Source organism: Camelus bactrianus, chromosome 5 (genome assembly GCF_048773025.1).
Source record: "Camelus bactrianus isolate YW-2024 breed Bactrian camel chromosome 5, ASM4877302v1, whole genome shotgun sequence".
Lineage (NCBI taxonomy): Eukaryota > Metazoa > Chordata > Mammalia > Artiodactyla > Camelidae > Camelus > Camelus bactrianus.
This window is the reverse complement of record NC_133543.1, coordinates 49,172,103-49,196,416: the sequence shown is the minus strand read 5'-3', so window position 1 is coordinate 49,196,416 and position 24,314 is coordinate 49,172,103. Positions and strand designations below refer to the sequence as shown.

Sequence of the window (24,314 nt, the reverse complement as noted above, 5' to 3'; positions counted from 1 at the left end):
CAATGGTGAGAGGTGTAATGTCAATTGCCATCATCCTCTTTGCACCTCTGTGACCAAAAGCAGGTCTCATAGATCAGAGTACAGATCCCCAGTATCTGGAAGACACGGTCTTTGTCCACACTAGCTTCTATAACTTGTGTTTAGGTTGCCACAGGAACATATGCACAGCTGCCTGCTGTGGAGCTGGGGGTAGGAGACAAGGAGCTGCTACTGTGCTATGAGTTAAATTAACCAAAATTAACCACGATTTAGCATTAAGGCCTATTGGAAGAAAATAATGGCTGAAAACTTCCCAGGATTTGATAAGGACCTGAAGATAAACATCTAAGAAGCTCAGTGAAATCTAGGTAGATATACTCAAAGAGTACATTGTTTTCTTGACTTTCTCCACATCATCCCTTAGTTCTTTTTTTTTTAACGTTCTATTTTTTATATTTTACTTATTTATTATTGTATTATTTAATTATTTTATTTTGGAAGTGTCAGGGGGAGAGGTAGTTAGATTTATTCATTTTTAGAGGAGGTACTGGGGATAGAACCCAGGACCTCATGCATGCAAAGCATGCACTCTACCACTTGAGCTATACCCTCCCCCCAATCCCTTAGTTCTTTAAGCATCTTTAAGACAGTGGTTTTAAAGTATTTTTCTAGTTGATCTGCTATCAGGTCTTTCTCAGTGACAGTTTCTGTAGATTTATTTTTCCCTTTGAATGGACCATACTTTCCTGTTTCCCCTGGAAGCTGCAAGCCTTCAGTTGATTCCAGAGTTCTAAAAATATTTATGTCAGGCAGATTTTTCCAGTGTAATTGTTATCTAGGTGAAGAGACAGATTCCTGGTGCTTCCTACACTTCAACCTTCCCATAATCCTCTGACATAACATTTTTATTAGATTAGTTGATTCAAAACACTTTCTACCCCAAAGCTTTCTTTTCATCATATCCATAAAACCTTTTTGGCAAACATCAATTCATCCCCCCAATATGTGTCATTAATTTGAAGCTGCCTCCCAACAGCCCAGGTTTCACTCTACCTAGACAAAGTTTTCTAAAGAAATTAGAACACAGCATCTGAAAGCCAGCCACAACTTTGACCAAAGCATCCTTAAATAGACTACCAAAATGGAGTAACAAAGAGCAAAACAAGAATTTAAAACATCTAGCAGAAAGGTCAGTCTGAAAGTGAGACTGTTGTGCCCTCTGAAAGTCATCACAGGTTTAATACATTGCAGGCACTGAAGTTGATCAGAAGAAACAAACAAGGTTCATGGGCAAGGTTAGTTTTCCATTCCTCATTTTCTGAAATAGATTGCCTAGATCAGGAATGAAACACAATAGGTTCATGTACAGCAAAGAAAATGGACAGTTTAGGTAAATCCAGGAGAGTTTACCTCACTGTTTAGAGTTTAGCAAGACAATTAGGTATTTTACATTAGGAGCTTGAAACTCTTTGAGTAGTAATTACAAAAGTAACTTTAAACTTCCAGAATTATTGCTGTATTCCTATGACTTAGAGATTTTCTGTATAATCTCCTCTTGGCCAAAGTACAGCATCAAAAATGTGTTATAGGAGCTTCGTAACTCCAGAAGCAAGCCATGTCAGGTTATTCTGAAATCATTGAATCCAAAGATAGGAATCCAATATATACTCTAACTTCTGGCTCTCAATTCAGAGAACTTTAATTGGCATGAGTGACTGAGCCAGTCACTCTTCCAGGCAGGAAATAATCCTAATAAATTCAGTCTAGTTATTCTACTGGACTTCCATTGTTTCTGTTTCCAGATTTTACTAATTGGGAAAGATGTAATCTCCCATGTAAGGTCTCTAGAACTGATTTTCATGTTGAAGCCTCTGTGCTTTAAGCCTTCTAGTGAATTATAGCCCTAGAGAACTTCAAAATCACCTAAGAAACATTTTTTTTAATGTCAACGTCTGGAGTATAGCCCACATATCTGATTTAGTTGATCTCTATAGAAGGGCCCTGGCTTTTATGTTTTTGGAGGCATTTTAGAAGACTCTAATATGCAACCATTGTTGAGAAGTGCTGTTCTTGAGTAGAGATTCTAAAATGTTAATATACAATAAAATCATCTAAAGAGCTTATTAAAATGTAGATTCTAATTCAATAGGTTTGAGGGAGGGCCTGAAAATTTACATTTCTAAAAAGCTCCCAGATTGCACTCAGGCTGTCCTACTATAGACCACACTTTGGTACTAGAGGTACTTTTTCTGCAAACTGATTATGACAACATCCAGGTATATTATCCGTTGAAGCCATATACAGTAAAAATCCTTAAAAAAAAAAAAAAAAAAAAAGACTGATGGGAAGGAGTAGTGCTTAACCATGGTGAAAGTACAGACACACAGACACGCTCATCCATCCATCAAAGCTGAGTTATTGCTGATTGTCTATTCCAGTACACCTTTCTGGCAGGAAAGGTATGGTCTTTGGACTGAGAACCCCAAAAGACTCTAAGCAAGAGCTCAAGTGTGTGAAGCACTAGGATCCCCAGCCCCACTTTAGCCAAAGCACATTTCTAGAATACTAACTTCCTAATTCAGCTCAGCACTCAGCTACAATCAATCATACCACTCAGCTCTACTCTTCACTTTTGTCATTTTAAACTATCACAGATTTTTACATTTCATAAGGAGAGACTAAGATATATATGGGAGTGAGATTAGAGAATGGAGAGAATTTGTCAAATTGAATTTCATGTAGTATGAAAATGTATATAACAGGTCAATAAAGCTCTGTTCCTAGGGGGCCCTGCCAGGGCTTTTAGGGTGCATGTGAGTGTATCTATGAATAATAGCATGAAGGCTGATAGTCACTGCAATGAAGTTTGACCTTAAATTCATTGCTCACTGGACATTTATACTAAAAACTGAACTTGACAATAAATTTTATTAGGTAAATTGGATGCCAAAACTCTTAGGGCATTGACTTAATGCATCAGTTCAAGTTAATAATTACATTTTCTACCCATTTTTATAAAGGTAAAGCATTTTTATTTTATTATGCTCTGACTTTATATCCTAGAATTAAATGATCCATCTTTTGGGGTTATTAAAATAAAGATGATATAACCATTTGTCTTGGTATATTTTCTTTAACAATGAAAAATTAACTGAGATTTTCAAATAAAAATATCCATATAACTGGTCCTGAAGAACATATAACCAAATTTTAACAGATTCTTCAAGAAGTATTAAATTTTGTTAAATCCATCTATTTAGAGTCGCTAACTAGCAATTGCTTACATATTTATATCTCAGATTCTGGATTCAGGCACTTTTCTTTCAGACTTTATATTCTATTTAATCCAATAATAAAATCCAACCATTAAATGCCTAGTCAGAAATTTCAAAGGACTGTGGAGAAATGCTTTGCTTAAAACCATTCCATGTTAATATTTTTACTAGCTCGTATAACTGCAATAAAGTTAATGCTCCAGATACTTTTTAAATGCTATAACTTTTCCCAGCATACTGTTCCTTGTTCCTTCCTTAGAGTATACCCAAAGCTTACGTAAGAGTCAAATGTTCCCTCAAAAGTGATAAGCCAACAAAGAAGAAATGTTCTGTACCTAAAATGTACCTATTTCTCTGCTAGGCATTCTATGAGAGAAAATACAAGGTAGTTTTGATTACTCCAGTTTATTCTCTTACCTAAGTCTCCATAATAGCCTCCAAACCCCTTTGCTTGCCCCTCCATGTGTCTCACCAACTCCCACCGACGTTACCAACCTGTATGCTGTTCTTTACACAGCGTGAAAAGCTAAACTTTAAAAATCATATCTAATGGAATAGCTTACGGCATATGTACGTGGCAAAATCTGATGCCTGTATTCCTTTCTTGTGGTAATTACTAGACTAGTTTTCTATGAAGAAAGAATGCTGGTGGCTAAACTGAATTTAGATATTGTCTGGGATAAGACAGGGGCAGCTGATGAAACCTAGGGGTTGGGGGAAAGAATGCTCCAGTCCTGTCCTACCTACATGAGGAGATGATTAAAAGAATTTGGACAGAAGAGAGTTTTCTAGTGGAGAAGAGTCTTTTGGGAGCATTAGAACTTTTCATTTTCCCTTGGGGGAGGGTCACATCACTGTCATCTATATTTTGTCTTGATGCATTGCTCTTTTCATTGGGAGGTCTGGTTTGTATGTGAAAGTTCCCTTGAGGATATTCTCCCAACACCACAGAATTTCCCTTTAATTGAGTAAGGAAATGATTCAAAACATAAGGACTAGGGTTCATTTGCCATTGTAGTTCACTGAGCACAAAGTAAGATGCTGAAGCATAGGAGACAGGCCTAGAGGGAAGACAAAACATTAAAGCTAACTTAGACGGGACAAAGTTTGTCCTCAGTTTCTTGTAGAATAGCTGTTGGTTTTACAGTAAGTCCTAGTTTTTTTGGTGAGAGATTAGGCCACAGATTTGTGAGTTTGCAAATCTCCCAACCCTGCCTACTGCTTCCCACCATTCCTTCCCTTTCCCTATTTGTCCCTACTCCCCAACCCTGCCCACCAAGAAACCAAACAGTGGAGTCAATGGGTCTCATTAGCTGAGAATAAAGAATAGACCTATTGCTGAAGGTTGAGTACTTGAAGAAAGGGAAAGCCTCCTAGATTTTCCAACAGCAGGGAACTGTATAGCTGGTTCACGAGGGATGCAGAATAGAGACAGCAGAGCCACACAGAGGACCCCAACAGACAGGGCTAGCAGTGAATTGATTATATACACCAGCTAGGAAATTTTCCCATTTCCTCCTACTTTCCTATGCTCCATGTCAACAATTCTCACTTTCTAGGTAATGAGCGAAATACAAATCCCTTGGAGTTTTCTGATGAGGAAGAGATTTGGAGAAAAAGTATTAAATTGTGAATAGCAACTAAGATAGTGATGATATCTTGATTTGTCTAAATGGTTTATAAAGAGAAGCTAAATTTTAAACTGGCAGTGACTGGAAAACTGCTGTATCACTAGTTGACTTGTATTAAGACAGATCTTTATTGGTAATCTGTTTCAGGTAGATGAGGGTTCTGGGCTAGGAGGAGGCAGAAGTATAGTCATTAAACTATCCCAATGATCTTCACTGCCCCAGAATCATAGCATGTCACTCTCCTGCTTAAAACTCTCAAATGGTTTTCCTTTGTGTTTGCAATAAACTACAAATACTACTATTTGGCATGCTAGGCTCTGAAGTTCTGACCTCTTCGCATCTCATTCTCATTCATTATTCCTCAGCAATCTGATCTGCTTCCTGATATTCCAATGAACTAAGTTTCTTTCTATCTCAGGCCTTCAGCACTTTTTACTCCCTCCACATACAGTACTCTTTCCCCAGATCTATGTACGACTGAGACCTCATCCTGGATGTCTCAGCTCAAAATTCATCGCTTTGAGGAAGCTTTTTCTAACTGTCCTACCTAATGTCCCCACCATTCTCATTTGATGAATGCAACTCTGCTTTATTTTTCTCATACACTATATCATGCTCAGAAAATATTTAATGCGGTTTTTTTTGATGTCTTGTTTACTGTTTCTCCTACTACGATGTAAATTAATGGAATAAAATAACACGTCTATCTTGTTCACTACTATTCCTAGCATCTAAAACAGGATCTAGAAGATTACCAATGCTCAATAAATATTTATAGAATGAATGACTCAAGACTAGTAATCATTTTTATCAAAACACTATTTTGAGTGTTGCCTCTAACAAAGGAAGGATTAAACAGAAATATGCTACAGAAACTTCCACACTAATCCACAAAAGGGCAACAATACACACAGACCAAGTGAGCATAGGGGAAGAGAAATCATGCAATAGACAGTACAGTTGATAGAAGGAAGAAGAAATTTAATTTTACCTTATAGGCACAGTCTAATTTAATGGCTATAGGCCAATAGATATAATGATTAATTGATTGCATTAATGATCTCAATTATTGCCACCTATACTGTATCTCTGACCCTTTATCCTCTAACACTAATACCCTCTCAGTCTGGCTCTGAGATCAACTATCATGTGACTTCTTATAGCCAAAAGAATGTTATTATCATGCAAGCAAAGGCTTGATAAGAATAAGTGTTTATTGTCATGAACAATTGGGCTTGTATGTTCTTGTACATCTGCCTCTCCATGAACACATACTGAAACCTACTGGAAGAATCTGAGACATATGAAAAATCTGAGGCCACTGTAACCCAGCCAATCTTTCAACATATGAGAATGCTCAGACCAAACGAGCAACCCATAGCCAACTACGGAAATATGAATGTGCCCAGCTAAGACCAGAGGAGATGCACAGCTGACAAGAGGACTCAAGAGTTTGGGGCTTGTTATGCATCTTACTGTAGCAAGAGAAAACTGGAGGCATGGACAACTAAGTGAAAAACTAAAGAACCACTCACATGCTGATGACTATCAAATCCATATCTTTTAATCTACCTCTCTAGTTCACTTATTTCTCTTGAACATAAGACTCAAATACTGCCTATTTTTAGGTTAGTAACAAGAACAGCAACATCTGTTGAGGACCTATTATATGCAATGCACAGGTATGTTATTTCCTACAAAATATTTCATTTAATGTTTATAAAAGTTGTTTATAAATGGGGAATTAAAGCTTATTAAGAGAATAACTTCTCCAAGTAGCCTCTAGCTAGGACTCAAACTGAGGAATTCAACTCCACAGTCTGTGTTTTCATCCAGTAGGCTTTTCTCTCTCTTATAGTCACAGCCATTGGCCAGATGTCCTGAGGACAGCTCAGAGTCAACATGTACAACATGGCTGAGCTCTATTCCCTCTTCAGGCATCAACAAATCCGTTCTTCCTATTGTAATTTTTCTTACCAGTAGAAATCTGAAGTAAAAATAGGGTCATATCTTAGAGAACTTTCTCACCCTACTTGCCTCCATATCAGTTAGTAACAAGGTCCTGTTTATTTTAACTCCTATGTAACTCAGCTACTTCACTTCCTTTTCAACATGCCCATTGTTACTGCTCTAAAATGGAATCTTACCATTTATTAAAACTTTCTGATTAATAATTCTACCTCCAATCTGACCTCCACTCCATTCTCCATTCTTATGCTAGAATAAGCTTTCTAAAATCTACACCCCACCCTTTCTGCTTAAGATTCTGCAGTGGTTCCTCCTGGCCTATTGTATGCTATTCAAAGTCCTCACTGTGATCTATAAGCCCCTTCAGGATCCGGTCTAAACCACGTCTTTAGTCATGCATGTATCCATGTTCTCATAAACTACTTCACCATCAGCCATCCTGAACTACTTCAGTTTGCTGAATATACTATGCTTTTTCAAGGCTCCATTTCTTTGAATTTACTGATCTCCTCTATTTGTAACTTCTTTACCCCACCATATTGTACTTATTCCTCAAGACTATTCATGCTTCACTTCCTCTTGGGAACCTTCCTAGAAATGTATTTATCACCTCCCCAACTCCATGATCCCATTTCCAGATGCAATTAGGAAAGCCAAGATTGTACATATCTCTATTATGTTCTGACAGAACCATAGATTCACAGTGTATAGTCATTTTTGGTTTTCTTTTTGTCTGTCTCTCTGCACCAGACTGAGAGATCCTGAGTGCAAACACACGTCTTGTTAATCATGGTGTCCTCAGCATCTGACACATGGCAGATATTCAATGAATACAATCTGGATGAAAGAATGAATAAACACATACAGCATTTTCTTTATTTTCCTACTCAGCCTAGGCACAAAAAACTCATTCAGTTAATGACATTTTAGGAAGGAGCTCTTAAAAGGAAGAAGGAAGCACTTAAATGAGAACAGTAACTAAATGTAAAGGAAGATTTTAATGAAATCTCACCTTCTCTCTAAGATGGTAACTCCCTCAACAACAACCAAAAAAACCTCTAAACAATTCTGATTCTGAGCAAGTATTTATGATGACCATATACATTATTTTAAGTCCAAAAGGGACCATGAAATTAACACATAGCCTTATATGACACATAATATGTAATTACCATAGTTGTCTTTCTCCTTTATCTATAAAATACAATATAATACAATACAGTATTCTTCCTCTCCGTATGGAACCACATAGGAAATTTGATTATGTTTTGTTTACTGAATAGCCAGACTCATTCAAAAGTGCCCTGAACATTTATACATTGACAATGCCTTGTATTATCAGGAAACAAAAGCAGCTAAACTGTCATCTTGAAATTCTTTAAAGAAAAAAGGATTATATAGTTAACTCTTTCTTTGTTCTGGCATAACAATATTCAATAACAGAAAATTAAAATGTTTAAATCAGTCATTCCCTGTGAGTGTTCCTCAAGTATGGGCTCTTCAGAAGCTTTGCCCACTAGGGAGAACACAATCCAGCCATTATTTTATGAGAAAAACTAAGAATCACTTAAACGCATTTAGCTCAAAGAGTCATTTCACTATTATAATTTGTAAGATAGTTTACTGAAATCAAAGTAACGTGGCAGAATGAAGCAATTATTCAATGACAGTTTCTGGAAAATAAAGTAGATTTTTAGAAGAATTTTTACTATATATATGTACACACATACACACATATACACGTCCATACACATATACAGTATTCTGTCCTAAACACGGATAGATAATGCCCTTATTTGCTTCATTTTTATCACCTACTGCAATTCTTTGAACCCTATAAATTAGGTTCAACAGAGTCTATAGTAAGGACCTATTTAGTCACACACCAGTGACTAAAATGTCAGCAATAAAATAGTTGAATTCCAGTGCAAAGGCAGTGTTTGGTTTTTCGTAGGTTACATATGTCTTATCAGTGGCTTTCAAGGCCTTGATTAAGAGTAATAAATTAATTTTATGTACTAGGATGGGACCAACAGGAAAGATTTTTTTTTTAGAAGAACATACAATTTGTAACCTTCCAATTGTTCTCTGAGGGCCTACTTTAATTAAGGCCAACTCTGTACATAAATATCACTGAAGTTCACATGCTATTTATCTTGGGTTTACCAAGTATCCAATATTGAGTAAAACTATTCAAATAAACACATAAAAATGTCATACATATAGAAAAAGTTTTATTATAATGTCTTTGTATTTGAGTATATCCACTTTCTAGGCCCATAACTTTAGACAATCCATAACCAAAATTACTACAAAGTTACAAAGGAATTAGTCTAATTGTTACATCAGATCAATGTCATTAGGGATTTCAGCAACCTGATTGGCATATACTTCATTTCCTCCTATACTTAGTAAATACACTGCTGTAATTCTAGTGTTTATACTAGGACACTCTAGTGTTCTAGTGGGATTCCTCTATAAATTCACTGTATCATGATCTGAGCACTTGTCAGATCCTAGTGCTTTATATTTGACTAAGTATGGTAATGATTCAGGTGATCAAGTAAGTCAGATTTGGATGTTACCCACAGGGGAAAAAAGAGTTCTGCCTATACTTTCTTTATGAGAGTTTAGTGCCCTGGATATAATCCTCATTTCTAAGAGAAGATCAATATTTTGGCAAATTTAAATCTACTACCTGATTTATTAAACATGTTGAATATTCTGATTCAACTCATGTGTCATATACCAGTGTGGAATTGTTACAGCCATGAGTAATCTATGGACTGACTAAAGATATAGACTGAATATTAAGTCAGTAAGATGTGCATGTACTTTGTAATGTTAGAAAAACTTTTACTTGTTAGGGAGACTTGTTTAAAATGATTAGTTTTAGGCCCTTCTTCTCACATGTTTAATTTCTTAGATCTGAGGTGTATCCTCTGAGGCTGACTAGCACCAATCTACGAATCAGCTTTGGAGAAACCACTGATACAACATGTGCTTATCAAGGCTGGAGAGATGGTCAGAAGCCAGGATATGAAGGCTCAGTAGACTTGTGATGATTAATTAAATATATATGTAAATTTCTCAGCACAGTGCCTGGCACACAGTAAATGCTCAATAAATGTTCAATATTATTGCTATTGTTTTCTTTTTAAAATCAAAATTTATATTTTAATTAAACCTCCATAACAAAATGAAATGGACTACTCTGAATTTTACCAACAAATTTCCCATATTGTGTATTTTCCCTTTGGGCTGGGGTAAGCAGGAAAATTTCAGTCAGTGTAGTCTGCATATGTGTACTAGAAAAACCTGGGACCCCTATATTTAACCAGATGCCCTTTCATTTACACAGAATTCACATCAAATATGTGCACAGGACTAAATTCTACTAATTGGAACGTATTCCTAACAGTAAGCACAGGATAGTGAAATAAATTGGATTTTGGAATATTCTGCACTTGATTTCACAAGTCCCAGACCTCCTACTTGAGAGCTATATAAACTTAACATTTCTGAAACTCAGTTTCCTCATTTTTATACATACCTCAAACAATTGTTGGTGAATTTAATTAGATTCTGCATATAAATCATGTGTCTACAATATATAATTGGCATATAAAAGTTAGTTCTCCTTACCTTTGCTCCCTTGCCAATCTTTAATATAAGCCAGTAAATTAGAATTTGTTCACTGTTTCCAGTGAAATTTTTTCATATATATCTGCACCAAAACTTCGAATGACTTAATTTCTATTTAAAAACAACCATATTTTGTACTCTTAACACACATCTTCAAAATTGAGTGGTATCTTACAGTTTCATGTTTATGTCACTGGAAGTTATGTCTGAGGCTGGCAGAGTCAGATGTACTTGGAACATACATTCTAGTACACTGAAAACCTAGAATGTATTTTGTATTAAGATATGAATAACTTGGGGATTTTAAAGTATGGCAGATATATTCATGGTTAAAAATAAGGGCTCTAAAATCAAACTTCTTGTGGTTAACTATGAACTCTTCCACTATTTTCTGTAGTTTTGGGCAAGCTACTCTTCCTCCCTCAGGCCCGGTTTATGGATGATATTAATAGTTACCTCATAGGGTAGGAATTAAATGGGATAATTCAATGGGGGCTTATCATAATGCTCAGTAAATTAGTGTCAGTTATAGTGATACTCAGAGCATAACAATACATTTGTTTCAGTTACAAATAATAAATGCTAGTATCACTAAAATACAGTTCAAATATTCTCCAAACACTGGACATTACCCTTGTAGGATAGGCTTTCTCAATCCTTCTCCAGAGCACTGACAAGTTATCATTGCCCATTCTACTGTACGATTTAACATCAGAAGAGTTTCCACCCCTTGCCTCCTCCCAGCCTTCTTCCTAGCTTTTTACCATGCCCTCTTTAGAAGAACTGTTCCACTGTCAATCAATCTTCTTATACTTCCAAGTCTTCACAAAAAGACTTCCTTTGCCTTAAATAAAGTCTGTCTTTTTCCTGCTGTAACTTTTTGGGATAATTTGTTCTATCCAAGCATCCCCCTATATTTCAGGTATTGGAGGCAAAATTCATATGGATCAAATAGTCTTTTGTCACTTCAAGACTATTAATCTTCCACTTTGATACAGAAACCCCTCTTTTTCAAGGTTTGTAGTATCTACACTCTATCCAATCTACCATGTGCAGACCTCCTAGCCACATGGCCTTGCTATTTAAGGTCTTTAACACCAGGCCTCCAATTGTTCTGTCTTCATAAGAGCATCTAAGGCCAAGTGTAAATCACGCAGCAATTTGATCACTGATAGTCTTCTTCTGCTTATCTCAAGTCTTCACCTGTCTTCTACCATAGGAACCTACTCTCATGGTCACATTTTCGACCCCACCATTCATCCAACAAGCATGTATTAAGGACCTCCTATGTGCCAAGAACTTTTGAGCATACAGCAATGATCCAAAATGACAAACACTCCTGCTTTTGTGGAACTTGCTTCCAGCAAGGGCTAATCTAACCACAATGTTCTCATACCCTTTCCCAAGTATACCTGTTTGCTGTCTTCTTTGATGTCTCTGAGTATTTATAAGGCCTCCATTTTCTTCCAGACTAATGCCTTACCATGGCCTTACTTTCTTTAGCTTCTGTGTTGTATCAAAGCTTTAATCATTGTCTTGTTATCTTATCAATGTTCCTTGTCCTTGGGCCACTTCTAATCCACTAATCCACTACTTTAGTTCAATTTAAGTAGCTGATTCCTTTGCAATAGGCTGCAGGGTCCTGCTAGAACAACAACAACAAAAATCATAACCAAGCCTACCATTGCAAACTTAGTGTCCAGCTTCAGACAGGGTTTCAACAGAGCAGAGCAGATAATTTTTTGTTCATGTTTTTATAACCTTAAGGTATTATTAACTTCAGCATTCTATTCAAAGACTCTACAATTCCTTAAAACTCTTATCTCTGAACCAATGGATCTTCTTCCTATTTTTAAGAAAATGGAATCACTCAACAGAAAATTTATTTGCTGCCTATAGCTATCTATGCTTGAGTCCACTTATATTTTCTTCATTCACTAAACGAATATCTGTTGAGAGCCTACCACATTTCAAGATCTATTCTAGGACTTCAGGATACATCAGAGGATAAAAACGAAAAAGATGTTTGCTCTCCTGTAACTTACATTCTAGCGAGGGAAATGGACAACAAGCAATGATGATGACATATACATAATTTATGTATGTACCACTGTTTATTATGCTATAATACTAGTGTTATGGGTAAAAGCAAAAGTAGAACAAGGCTAAGGGGATTACGAGTGCCAGGGTGCTTGCAATATTAAATTGGCTGATCATAGGAGGCCTCAGTGAAGTTAGTTTTGAGCAAAGCTTGAGAGATGAGAAGTTCACTGAATCTCAGAGTTAGGCTCCATGCTCAGAAGAAGAAAATCCACTTATCCTACCTAAGGTTGAATTCTCCATAGGTCTCCTCCAGGTTTGGCACCTGTTCAATTCACTTGTTTCTCCCCATAAACATGGTCTGATCTTCCTATATTAAATAAAGATTAAGAAACCCTCTCTTACCCTGGACTATTTCTAGTTATTTCTTCTTCTCTTACCAGGTGAGTTACTTGAAAAAAATAATAAAAAGGCAGATATTATAATCTGGTAATCCATAACCACAATGTGGTTCACAAATGTATTCATTTTGCCACAATGATGTTTTTTAAAATGTAAATTTTAATTTGGACAATTTTAGACATGGGACGTATTTTCTATTTGACCATGGTTCCCCCCACTCCTCATATTATACTCTGCCTTCTCCATTCATTTATTTTACCTGTTTTATCCTTAAATCATTTGAGTTCATCAACTTGGAGCTCTAATTCTGAATTTATCTGACAGTAGACTAAAAGGGACTTTTGGAAAAATGACTAGCATATTGATTACACTACCTGTAAATATTTCCAAAATTAAAAAAAAAATCTTGCAATAGTAGTATAAGGTAATAATGAAGAAATCTTAACCTCCTTTGGGATTCAAAAGCAACTTAAATCTAAAGTCCAACTGCATAGGGATCATCCTCTGAGTCAGAAAAAATCATGCTCCTCTTTTGGGCAATCCTCATAGTGTAATGATTTCTACCTCCAGTTAGAGAATATGTCTCCATTGTACAAATGAGGATGAAGAGTGCCATACAGTTTCCTCAGCAACCAAGCTATTTTTTGAGAATTGGCACAAACAACAAGTTTTTATGAGCAGTATGATCCTGGCAGAAAGTGTAAGATTTTTCTGAACATAAAACCCTTAAGTTCTTGTTATGCCAACATCCTTCTTTTGAATAAGAGTGAAAGTGTTTTTGTACACTTACGTTGTAATGTTTCATACCAGTTTATTCTGTCCCCTTGGTATAACAAGCTAGATCAGGGCATGGTGAATATATGAAATCAGCTTTCTATAGAATCACCAGTGACCTTAGAGAGCCTATATAAAAGCTCTGTCTAAGGCTGACCTAGAAAGATAGTCTCTTAGGGATCTGGAGTGTAAAAGATAATAGCAGAAATAAGATAGAGACATAAATGCAGAGATAAAGACAGAGGAAAGGGATGGGGGGAGGAAAAGAGATAAAGTGTGCTATTGGATAGTGACAGGGAAAGGTAAATGAGTGATAAGGAGCATTTTACTGGTAGAGTGGAGAGTGCTCAAAGAGACAGACATCCATACTGCTAAAGGTTCAATAAGACCATTTGATCATTGGAGTTATTTGTACCTTCAAACCCATTCCAACTCTCCACGAGGAGCATGTATCTGACTGAGCTATGTTCTTTAAAGAAAAATTGCAGGCCTCCGTTGATAGAACAATAAGAGCCAAACAAAACCCCAGATCCATCTGGTAGCTATGCTTTAGATAAATACCTGCTAGGGACCACACTGGGGATTTCCAAATTTAGGTCTGAAAGGAAACAGTGGAAGAGAGTAAGAACATTCCAAGCACCTTAAATATCAAGAAAGACCTATCCTAAATACTTGGGCCCCATTCAAATATGAGAAAACAAAAAGTAGAAAATACAAAACTTATGAAAATACTTCACAATATAAAAGGAAGGGAAGCATGTATTTGGAGATTCTAAGGAAAACCTCATATCTAAACCTATCTATAGATGTAAGTATTTTTTAACTAAAAACAAATTCTCAGGTGTTCTACATCTACCCTGGGCTGTGATAAATAAGTATAAATATGAAATTAAATTGTTGGCAATGTGTCCAGCTAAATAAACATAATGGTGTGCCCTTAAAGGCAGAAACGTTGCTATTTTTGTTGTTGCCATTGGTTATTATTAGCAAAAGAAACTGCCATTTAAAATTTGCCACAGTATCTAGCGTTCCAGAGAACCAGTCAACATGAAACAGACAACCTGTATTCAGTTGTTTGGGCTCTTCATGGGCCTCCCATCTCAGAACACAGCTCTAGCCTAATAAGCTTCATTCATCCCTCAAAACACTGCACTGAGTGACAAGTGTTTACATGAATATTTTAAATCCATTAATTTTAATGGAAATTATTAAAATAAATTCTATCTTAATCCAAGATACCGAAATCATTTTCAATTAGAAAATTATTTGAATGAGAAAAAACATCAGTAATTGAAAGTAAATACAGACAATATATACAATTTATTATGATATATTTTAAAAGAGATATTTGCTATTATATTTGGAGGAAGGGAGTTTTGATAGAAGATGGTGAGTAATGGAATAGGTTGCAAGGAAATCATCTTTTGTAGGTGAATTACTCTTTTTGTGCCACATTTTCACAAATTTTTAACTTAGTTTAGGGCTTATGGTTGCTTTGTACTCAAATTTGACTTAAAAATTAGAGTATAGCACAGAAATACAACTTTTGTGCCAGATTGAGGCTAAACAAGACAGTGCTTTGAACCACGCATACAGCATGTGTATTCAGCAAATAGAAGATCACAAAAGATGCTACCCTTCCACTTCTCTTGCTTGACATAGTTATGACAAAGCCCAACATGGTACAAAATTCAAATTTGTCCTACATATTATTCTCTTAATAAAAACCAAGTGCCAAGTTAGTTGGTAAGTATGTCTGCCTGAAAATGTAATATAAAAACATCACATTTCATGTCACAATTATTGAAGTACAGTGTTTTGAGAAAAAGTTGTTAAGTGAGGGGCAAAAAGTCACTAATCTCAGTTTTATGTGACCTCAATCTATAGAATTCAATGTTCTTACCTTGGTCCAAACTCATACATATTATCTGGCCCGGCCTACAACTCCATTTTCATTTGTGTCACTCTTACTCACGCTGCTTCAGCCACCCTGACCTCCTTTATGTTCTAATACCCCAACTGTGCTTGTCAAGGTGTTTGCAATGCATGTTGTCTCTGCTGAGAATGCTCTTTACCCCACATATTAGTTTGGCTCTTCTTTACCAATTATTGTCTATCATTATCAACAGAACACAAGCTCCTTGAAGACAAAGATTTTATATGCTTTTTTCAGTGCCCTGGCACAGAGTAAATGCTAACCAAATATTTGATGTTGTTGAACAAGTGATTGAACGAACGCCATGGTTTCTGTTTAGAAACATATTAAGCAAAAGAGCAGTCATTGCCCTAGGAGAAAGGTGTGATACAGTAAGTTTGTTGCATTTTGGTTTTGTTTCTGTTGAAGACAACCACACTGCCCATGACACCTTAAGTAACAGTGCTTGAGAACAGCTAGGAAGATACGAACAAATCTGCATAAGTAACCAAGGAGCTTTTAAAAATGTACAAATCTCAGAATAACATAAATCATTCACAAATTTTTCTGTATTTCTATGAACATCAACTGGTTTTCAAAAAATTCCCTACTGAGAATTGCTTTTGCTGCATTAAGTCTTTGTAAACTTACAGAGAAACCAATATTCTTATATTTTTGTAAATAGACCAATTTAAAAAATACATCTTAAAGTTGTCAACATTTTTGGAAATCTATTACTTTTTAAAATACTCACTTGGCTTTTCATTTGGATTGTGCAAGTCCAGGTGATTAAAGATAAAATAAATTATGATAATATTTATATAACTATACTACATGCATATTTCTGTGTTACTCATATTTACTCATTTGATCTCCGCAATCACACTGCAGCAAAAAGGACAGCCACCATATCTCTATTTCACACACACACAAACTGAAGCTAGAAAAGATTATGTAATTTAATAAATGGGAACAAGCCAGGAGTAGAAGAAATACACATGACTTCTGGATCAGTGCTTGTTCTTCCATTCCTAAATCCATTTCTTAAAATGCTCTTAGAAAATCAGTGGTATTTACAGGAAAGAATCATAAAGCCTGAAGCTAGTAATCATATCTTCAGTAGAGAACCCATTTTTAGCTAATCAGGCTCTGTGGCCATAGCCTTATCCCTTACAGCTTTTCAAAGCAATCCCTTGCAAATTGCTTGTTTGCTAGTATTTCTTCCAGTGTGAGAGGAAATATCAGCAACTCCATGCACACATCACACAACATGTGAAACTGCAGAGTTCAGTATGAGTCTCTAGGTACCCACCACAGCAATGAAGATAAAAATCTATGGGTGGAAATAAACTGAAACAAAATCTTTTCTCATTATGTGAAATTACTTTTTTCCTTTTTACAAGTATAATGCTCTTTTATATGATGTGTCCCATAAAGTGTGGGCTTTAAAAATTAGTCATTCTAGCAGAAAGTCAGATTTAAAGTTTACAAAATCATTATTCACTTCAGTCAGCGTGGTTCATGAATCTCATATTCCATGCTTTATTTATGTACTAAAATTGCCAACACTGTCAACAAGAAAGAACAGCAGTCAGAGCTCTGCACAAGATTTTTTTTTACCGTGTGGAATATCAAATACAAACCCTAGTGATGGTAAATTTTTGTTTATATTTTCCACAATAAAACTAAAGGGAATGTATTTTAACATGTCAATTTAATTTCTGCAGAAATTTTGTAGCCATGCTGATATCTAATTAAGCCAAACAACTCCCTTGGAGTTTGACACAAGTATCTAGGCTATTCTCAAGCTACTGGTAAATCTAATTTCTTAGCCTCTATGGGTGACCCTATCTTGTCCATGTTGTGCTCTATGTTGATAATAAATAAGCATTAACTGACTCATAAGACCATTTGTGAAGCTTGAATAGCATCTTAACACACTTAAAATATTAGAAAATATGCTTGGCACATAGTAGGTACTTAAAAATATTAGATTTTCTTCAAATTGTGAAATACTGAATTCCCCATGGGATATGATAGTTATCCACCTTTCCTTTTGAAATAACGGATAATTATATTCAACATTTTTATATGATAATCATCTCCTCCCTATCTGTTAATTTCTGTATGAACCTCAGGTTTTTAATTTCAATGAGATCACCTCCTTGAGCTTCATATTTGTATATTCAATTTTCAACCAACATCTCTACTTGCTATCTACTAAGACATCTCATTCAATATGACTCAAGCAGAATAATTTCTCTATACCCTCTACTCTTCTCCAAGTTGCTTCTTCTCAGTAAATGACATTCACCTGGTTACTCAACCTGAAAACACAGGAGTCACCCTTCATCCCTCTTTTTAATCTATAAATCACACTGCATCCATCAACAGGTATTGTTGGCTTTACTTTCAAAATTAATTCCATATGTGATATTTCCTATACTCTCCACTGGCACCATCTCCAAACCTTCTCAATGTAAATATAGATAAAACCTCATATTGTTTTCCCTGATTCCTCCTTGCCTCCATACAGTTTTTCCACAAAGGAGACATGATTTTATGTTAAATTAAAAGCAGAATAAAAGTTTACATATTCACTCTAATACCTACATCATAATAAATGGACTGAGGTAAAATAAATCAAAATGCGTGTAATGGCTAAGTTATTTTTCCTAAATTGTTTTATTTTTCCAAAGTTCTCCCAGTAGTTTTATATTACTTTTATAATTAGAGAAATATTTTAAAGTAATTTTAAATAAAATCATTCTAAAAATACATAATAATTGGATACTTTATTTGTAGTTATTGAAAGTACATGAGAGTACTATTCTATTTCTATTATTCTATTTCACCTGGGCCAATTAATTTTTATTAATTTTTTATGCTTTTATGTACACAGCTCTAAATTGACAATAATGAACACACATGTAACTAATGGTATTCCTCTAACCTCAAGACATTTTAAAAGAACCACCATTAAAATATGCATCTTTCACTCTATGTTAATTTTACAAATATTACTGTGTTATGGTGATGATAAAAACTAATTAATAAATTTGCCAATGATTTGGGTTCAAATTATTCTTATACCTATTCTCTGCATTAAATACCTAGGTTATCTTTATGAATTATAGCTATGACAATTCTTTTGGGGATTTTAGGGATTTATTCTATATAAGTAGGAATATTCCCCCAAAATGTCTTATCTCATGACACTTCCCTTCTGACTTCCTTTATAATTTTTATCATTGCTAAATCTTTTTCATTAACAATGAACTGGAAGTAATGAATTTATTTCTTTCTGTACTAGGAAGGCTTAAATTTTTATAGTTTTTAAATTCTTGTGATATGCTCAGCCTTACAAAATTTAATCTTATACATCTATCTTCCAAATTTATAAGCATAACTACAAAAAATGACATTTAAGGAACAGCTGCATTGATATTAACAGTGTTGCTTGATATTTATAGGTAACAGATTAAGGAAAATGGAAGTGTCATTCATATTCTAAGTCACATCTTGCACTTCTAAAAAAATTAGTCTACCATTCCTTTGCATTACAAGTCACCTTGTAATTATAGCACCCTATTAACAAGAGCTTTTGCATTATTTGAAAAGGTTTCTAACTGGTGTCTTGGGAATGTTCTGTACTGGATGGTTATATTCTTGACATTTTTATTATAGATTAAGCTTGTTCAAAGTAGATTCATAAATGGTCATTTAAATGCAGACTACTTGAAATTTATGATTCTTAGTAAGGTTTAAAGTCTAGATTTATAAATAAGAGTAACAAAAACATAAAGCAAATGCAACCTATTTGTTATAGCTATTATAGTGTCCCACTTGGGAAGTAAGATGCTGCTGTTTATGTAGATAACAGCAGCTGTCTTCACATCATTTTATTTTTTAATTGAGTTTTTAATTAAATCTGATATATACTTATTAGAAAATAATTCAGTCATATGAGTCTCTGCAAGATAAAAAGTGTTAGCTCCATCTTATAAATATTTTGCAGTTCTACTTTTCACATTAAATCTTTAATCCATTTATATCTTTATTTATTTATTTATTATTACAGTGTGAGGCAGGGATATAAATTTATAGCATTCTAAATTTCCAAATGGATAGTCTATCTGGAAATCCTATTTTTTTAATCGTGGTCCTTTTCCTGGATTTTCAGTAAAATGAATTCAGATTTCCAAGCCTTACAGGGCACACCATACTGGCCCATTTAATTCCTTAGTATTATTTATAGCAAAGCCACTGGCTATTTCTTCTGCTCTCTTGGCTTCCAATAGCTTTCAATCAGCACATCTTGTTTTTGCTGCTGCCATAGCATTTTAGATGTTCAACTAGGGAACTGACGATGAAGTGATTAATTGCTTCCTGCCCTACCCTACACCATTTATTTTCAGAATCACAAAGATATAGACAGAGAGGAAACTGATGTTAGAAAAATCAGTTTTAAAGTTCTGTCATTTAAGTAATTTTCTCATTAATGAACTTCCCTGGACAAGTTTGCTCTAAATCAGCAGGTCTCAAATATTTTCCCTTCACAACAGGTGTTATTTACTTTTTTTTTAAATAGACAATATCCACCCAATGCTCAGCATCCACATAAGAAAGCAAGCTTTAGAGTTGTAATAGTTAAGCACAATTTATCTTTCCCTCAGTATCTTTCATAGCAACCATTCACTATTATGACAGGCAGATGTTATTTTCCAGTCAAGAGGCAGCAAACATGTAGAAAGGATTATAAATCTTATGTAAGTTCTAGACACATGGCAAAACCTTTAGAATTTTAGTCAATCTTCAGGTTTCCCTTCAGAAATCCTGATGCTTTCAATTAAAAAAAAACAATGATCAGCTTTCCTCTTCCTGTAGGTCTTTCAATTATAAAAGCATCAATTTCAAGAACCAGGCACTAATATGGCTAATAAATGCCTACTAGGGTTAAGTTTTTGATTAAGTTAAACCTTATATAACACTGGTATTTACCCTCTCATTTGACCATTGGGTTATTATTCCTTGTCACGTCTTTCATCTGGAATAATTAAACTATTTCACCTCTTTTTTTAGACTCCCCATCTCATAAAATTCTATCTCTAAGTAGATTTATCCTTCTCGGATACTGTATCTTATTTTTTCTTTTCATAAACAAATCTTGCTATTTATAGTCTTGATTTATTCACTGAATGTTATCTTTATATGCTGATTGAGCTACATATATTGTTTTTTGATTTAAGAACTCATTCTGTTGCTATGAAGCTTGTCCATAAATGGTGCAGTACTTGAAAAAACATTCTTTCACTTAATATGGAACAAAAGCTAATTAAACAGTCCATTTGTATAAAATTGACAAATGTTAAGAATATTTAGCTATCAGTGCTGATCTGGACAATATCTCCCGGCATTTAACACTTAAGGAAAAATGCCAATTTTTATAATTAAACAGTACATTTTATAGATTAATTACAATATAAAACAGCATGAAAATTTCTCAAGGTGCCTGTACATCTAGTTTCTCACAGGAAACAACTATTCAGTAACTGTTGAACATTAGATTTTGTGGTCATAACAAAAATCAGTATCTACAAAGTACTTAGTGTCTTGCAATTTGATCTCATTTCTCAATTCTCTAGAGAAAGTCATTTTCTGATAGCTTTTGTAATGACTCCATTTATTACCTCAGTACAGATTAACCCAGATAACATCACAATTGTTGAAATATATTCAGAACACATATTTAGAACACACTGTAACCAAAGCATATAGTTATAAATTTAACTAGGTAACATATATACATGTAATATTTATAACAGCAAAATAAGGGGAAGTGGGAATAGAACTATAAAGGAAGAACATTTCTATGTATCACCAGAATTAAGTTAGTATAAACATGAAGTAGATTCTGAAGTAGATTCTTATAAAGTTAAGATAACAGTGAAACTATTAAGAAAATATTTTTTAATGTAGTAAAAAATCATTAAAGAAACAAATGTTGAACTGAAAAATATTCAGTTTTTAAAAAAATTGGTAAAGGATGAAGAAAAAATAATGAGACATATATAAAACAAACAAGAAAATGATACATTTAAATCCAATTATAGCAATAATAATCATAAATACCAAAGGAATGAACAATCTAATAAAAAGGCAGAGATTATAAGACTAGATTTAAAAAATGATCCAACTTCTGCTGCTTATAGAGAACATGCTTTAGATTCAAATATGCAAATAGGTTAAAAGTAAATACATGGAAAAGGCTGTGTCATATAAATAGAAACCATAAGAAAGATGCAGTGGCTATACATCTATCAGTTAAAATATACTTTAAAATAGAAAATATTACTGGAGATTAAGAAAAAATTTTATAACAAAAAACAAAGATGCCAATCAGGAACACCTAACAATTATAAACATGTATGGGACTAACAAAGAACCAAATACATAAAGCAAAAATGGACAGCTTTAAATGGAGAGTAGACAATTCAAAATAATAACTGCAGAGTTCAAGAGTCTACTTTCAATAATGTGTAACCACCTATGCAAAAGATCAGCAAAGGACTGGAAAACCTCAACACTATCAATCAATTAGGCCTAACAGATCTATAGAACACTCCAGACACCAACAGCCGAATTCACATTTTCTCAAGGGCACAAGGAACATTATCCAGGATAGATCACATGATAGACGATAAAACAACCTTCAATGAATTTAAAAGAACTGAGATCAAAGTAAGTGTTCCAACATGAAGATAGTGAAACTAGAAATCATTAACAGATAAATTTGAGAAACTGACATATAAGTTAAAAAAAATTTCAATATACAACTACATAGCAAATGTATCAAGCACAAATCATAAGAGAAACTAAAAAATATTTGAGGTGAATTAAAATGAAGACATATTACAGAATGCAGTTAAAGCAGTGCTTAAAGGGAAACTTATAGACATAAATGCCAACATTAAAAAACATGAAAGATTTCACAATAACCTAACTTGACACATTAAGACACTGGAAAAATGAAAGAAAATTATACTCAAAGCAAAAAGAACAAAAGAAATGATTATTAGAGTATAAATTAATTAACTAGAGATTAGAAAAGCAAGAAAGAAAATCAAAACCAAAAGTTAGTTCTTTGAAAAGAATTTTTAATTACAAAGCTTTAGCTAGACCAAACAAAAAAGAGAAAATATTCAAATTACTAAAGTCAAGAATGAAAGAAGATACATTACTACTGATGTTACAAAATTTTTTAAAAAATGATTTAAAGGGGATAAAATACAATTCGGTTTCAAGAAATTATACAATCTAAATGAAATGACAAACTCCTAGACAGACACAAACTTAAAATGGAAACAGGAAGAAACAAAATCTGAATAGACCTATAACAATTAGAGTTTGAATTAGTAGTTTTTAAACTCTACGAAGACAAGCACAGGCCCATACGACTTTACTTCTGAATTCTACTAAGGATTTAAAGAAAAATTACTACCAATTCTTCACAAAGACTTTCAAAACAGAAGACAGAAGACTTCCTAATTCACTATGAGGCCAGTATTACCCTGATACCAAAGCTAGACAAAGCCAGACGAAACCATCACAAGAGAAAACAACAGATCAGTATGTTTTACTAATAGAGACTCAAACTTCTCAACAAAACACTAGCAAACTGAATCCAACAACCCATCATGAAGCAATGGGTTTTGACCCAGAAATTCAAGGATGAATTAATATCCAAATATCAAATAACAATCTACCTTATCAACAGAATAAATAATAAAACACATAAAAAATTCAATGTATGCAGAAATAGCATTTGACAAAACCCAACACAGCTTCATGATAAAAAACTCAACTCACTAAGAATAAAAAAGAACTCATTCAACCTCTTAGGGGATCTATGGTTTAAAAAAAAAAAAATGTTGAAAACATACTTAATGGTAAAAAACGGAATGCTTTCCTCCTAAAATCAGGAAAAATAAAGGGATGTCTGCTTTGCCACTTTCATTCAACATTATACTAGAGGTTCTAGCCAGGTCAATTAAGCAGGAAAATAAATTTTAAAAATACACTGGGAAGAAATAAACCTATTTGTAGATAATATTATCTCATATATAGAAAATCCTAAGGAATCCACCCCCACCTCCAAAAGAAAAAGCTAGTAGAATAATTGAATTCAAATATTTCATAGTACAAGGTCAGTATACAAAAATCAACTGTATTTCTTTATATAACCAATGAACAACTTGAAATCAAATTATATTTGTAATAGCATCAAAAATAAAATTATTAAGAATAAATTTAACAAAATGGCAAAGCTTATGCTCTGAAAACTATAAAACAAACTTTGTAGGAAATGAGAAGATATAGAAATACATGAAAAGATGCTTAACATCATTAGCCATCAGAGAAAACATCAAAACTATGAGACACCACTGCACCACTGCACAGATATTAGTATGGTTATAATAAAAAGAGGCCAGTGTTCATGAGGATATGGGACAATTTGGAACCCTCTGACACTCTAGTGAGAATGTAAAATAGTGCAGCTTCTTTGGAAAACAATCTGGCAGTTTCTAAAAGACTACACAGAGTTACCATATTACCCTGCAATTCCACTCCTAGGTATATACCAAAGAAAACATCCACACAAGAACTTGTATTCTAATGTTCATA

The 24,314-nt window shown here is 34.2% G+C and overlaps 1 non-coding gene across 1 annotated transcript; it reads right to left on the bottom strand.

Annotated features, from left to right (window-relative positions):
- Window positions 1–518: 518 nt before the first annotated feature.
- Window positions 519–592, bottom strand: TRNAA-UGC (transfer RNA alanine (anticodon UGC)). The gene has a single exon. It is a non-coding gene; the product is annotated as a tRNA-Ala (tRNA).
- Between the last annotated feature and the right edge of the window lie 23,722 nt (window positions 593–24,314).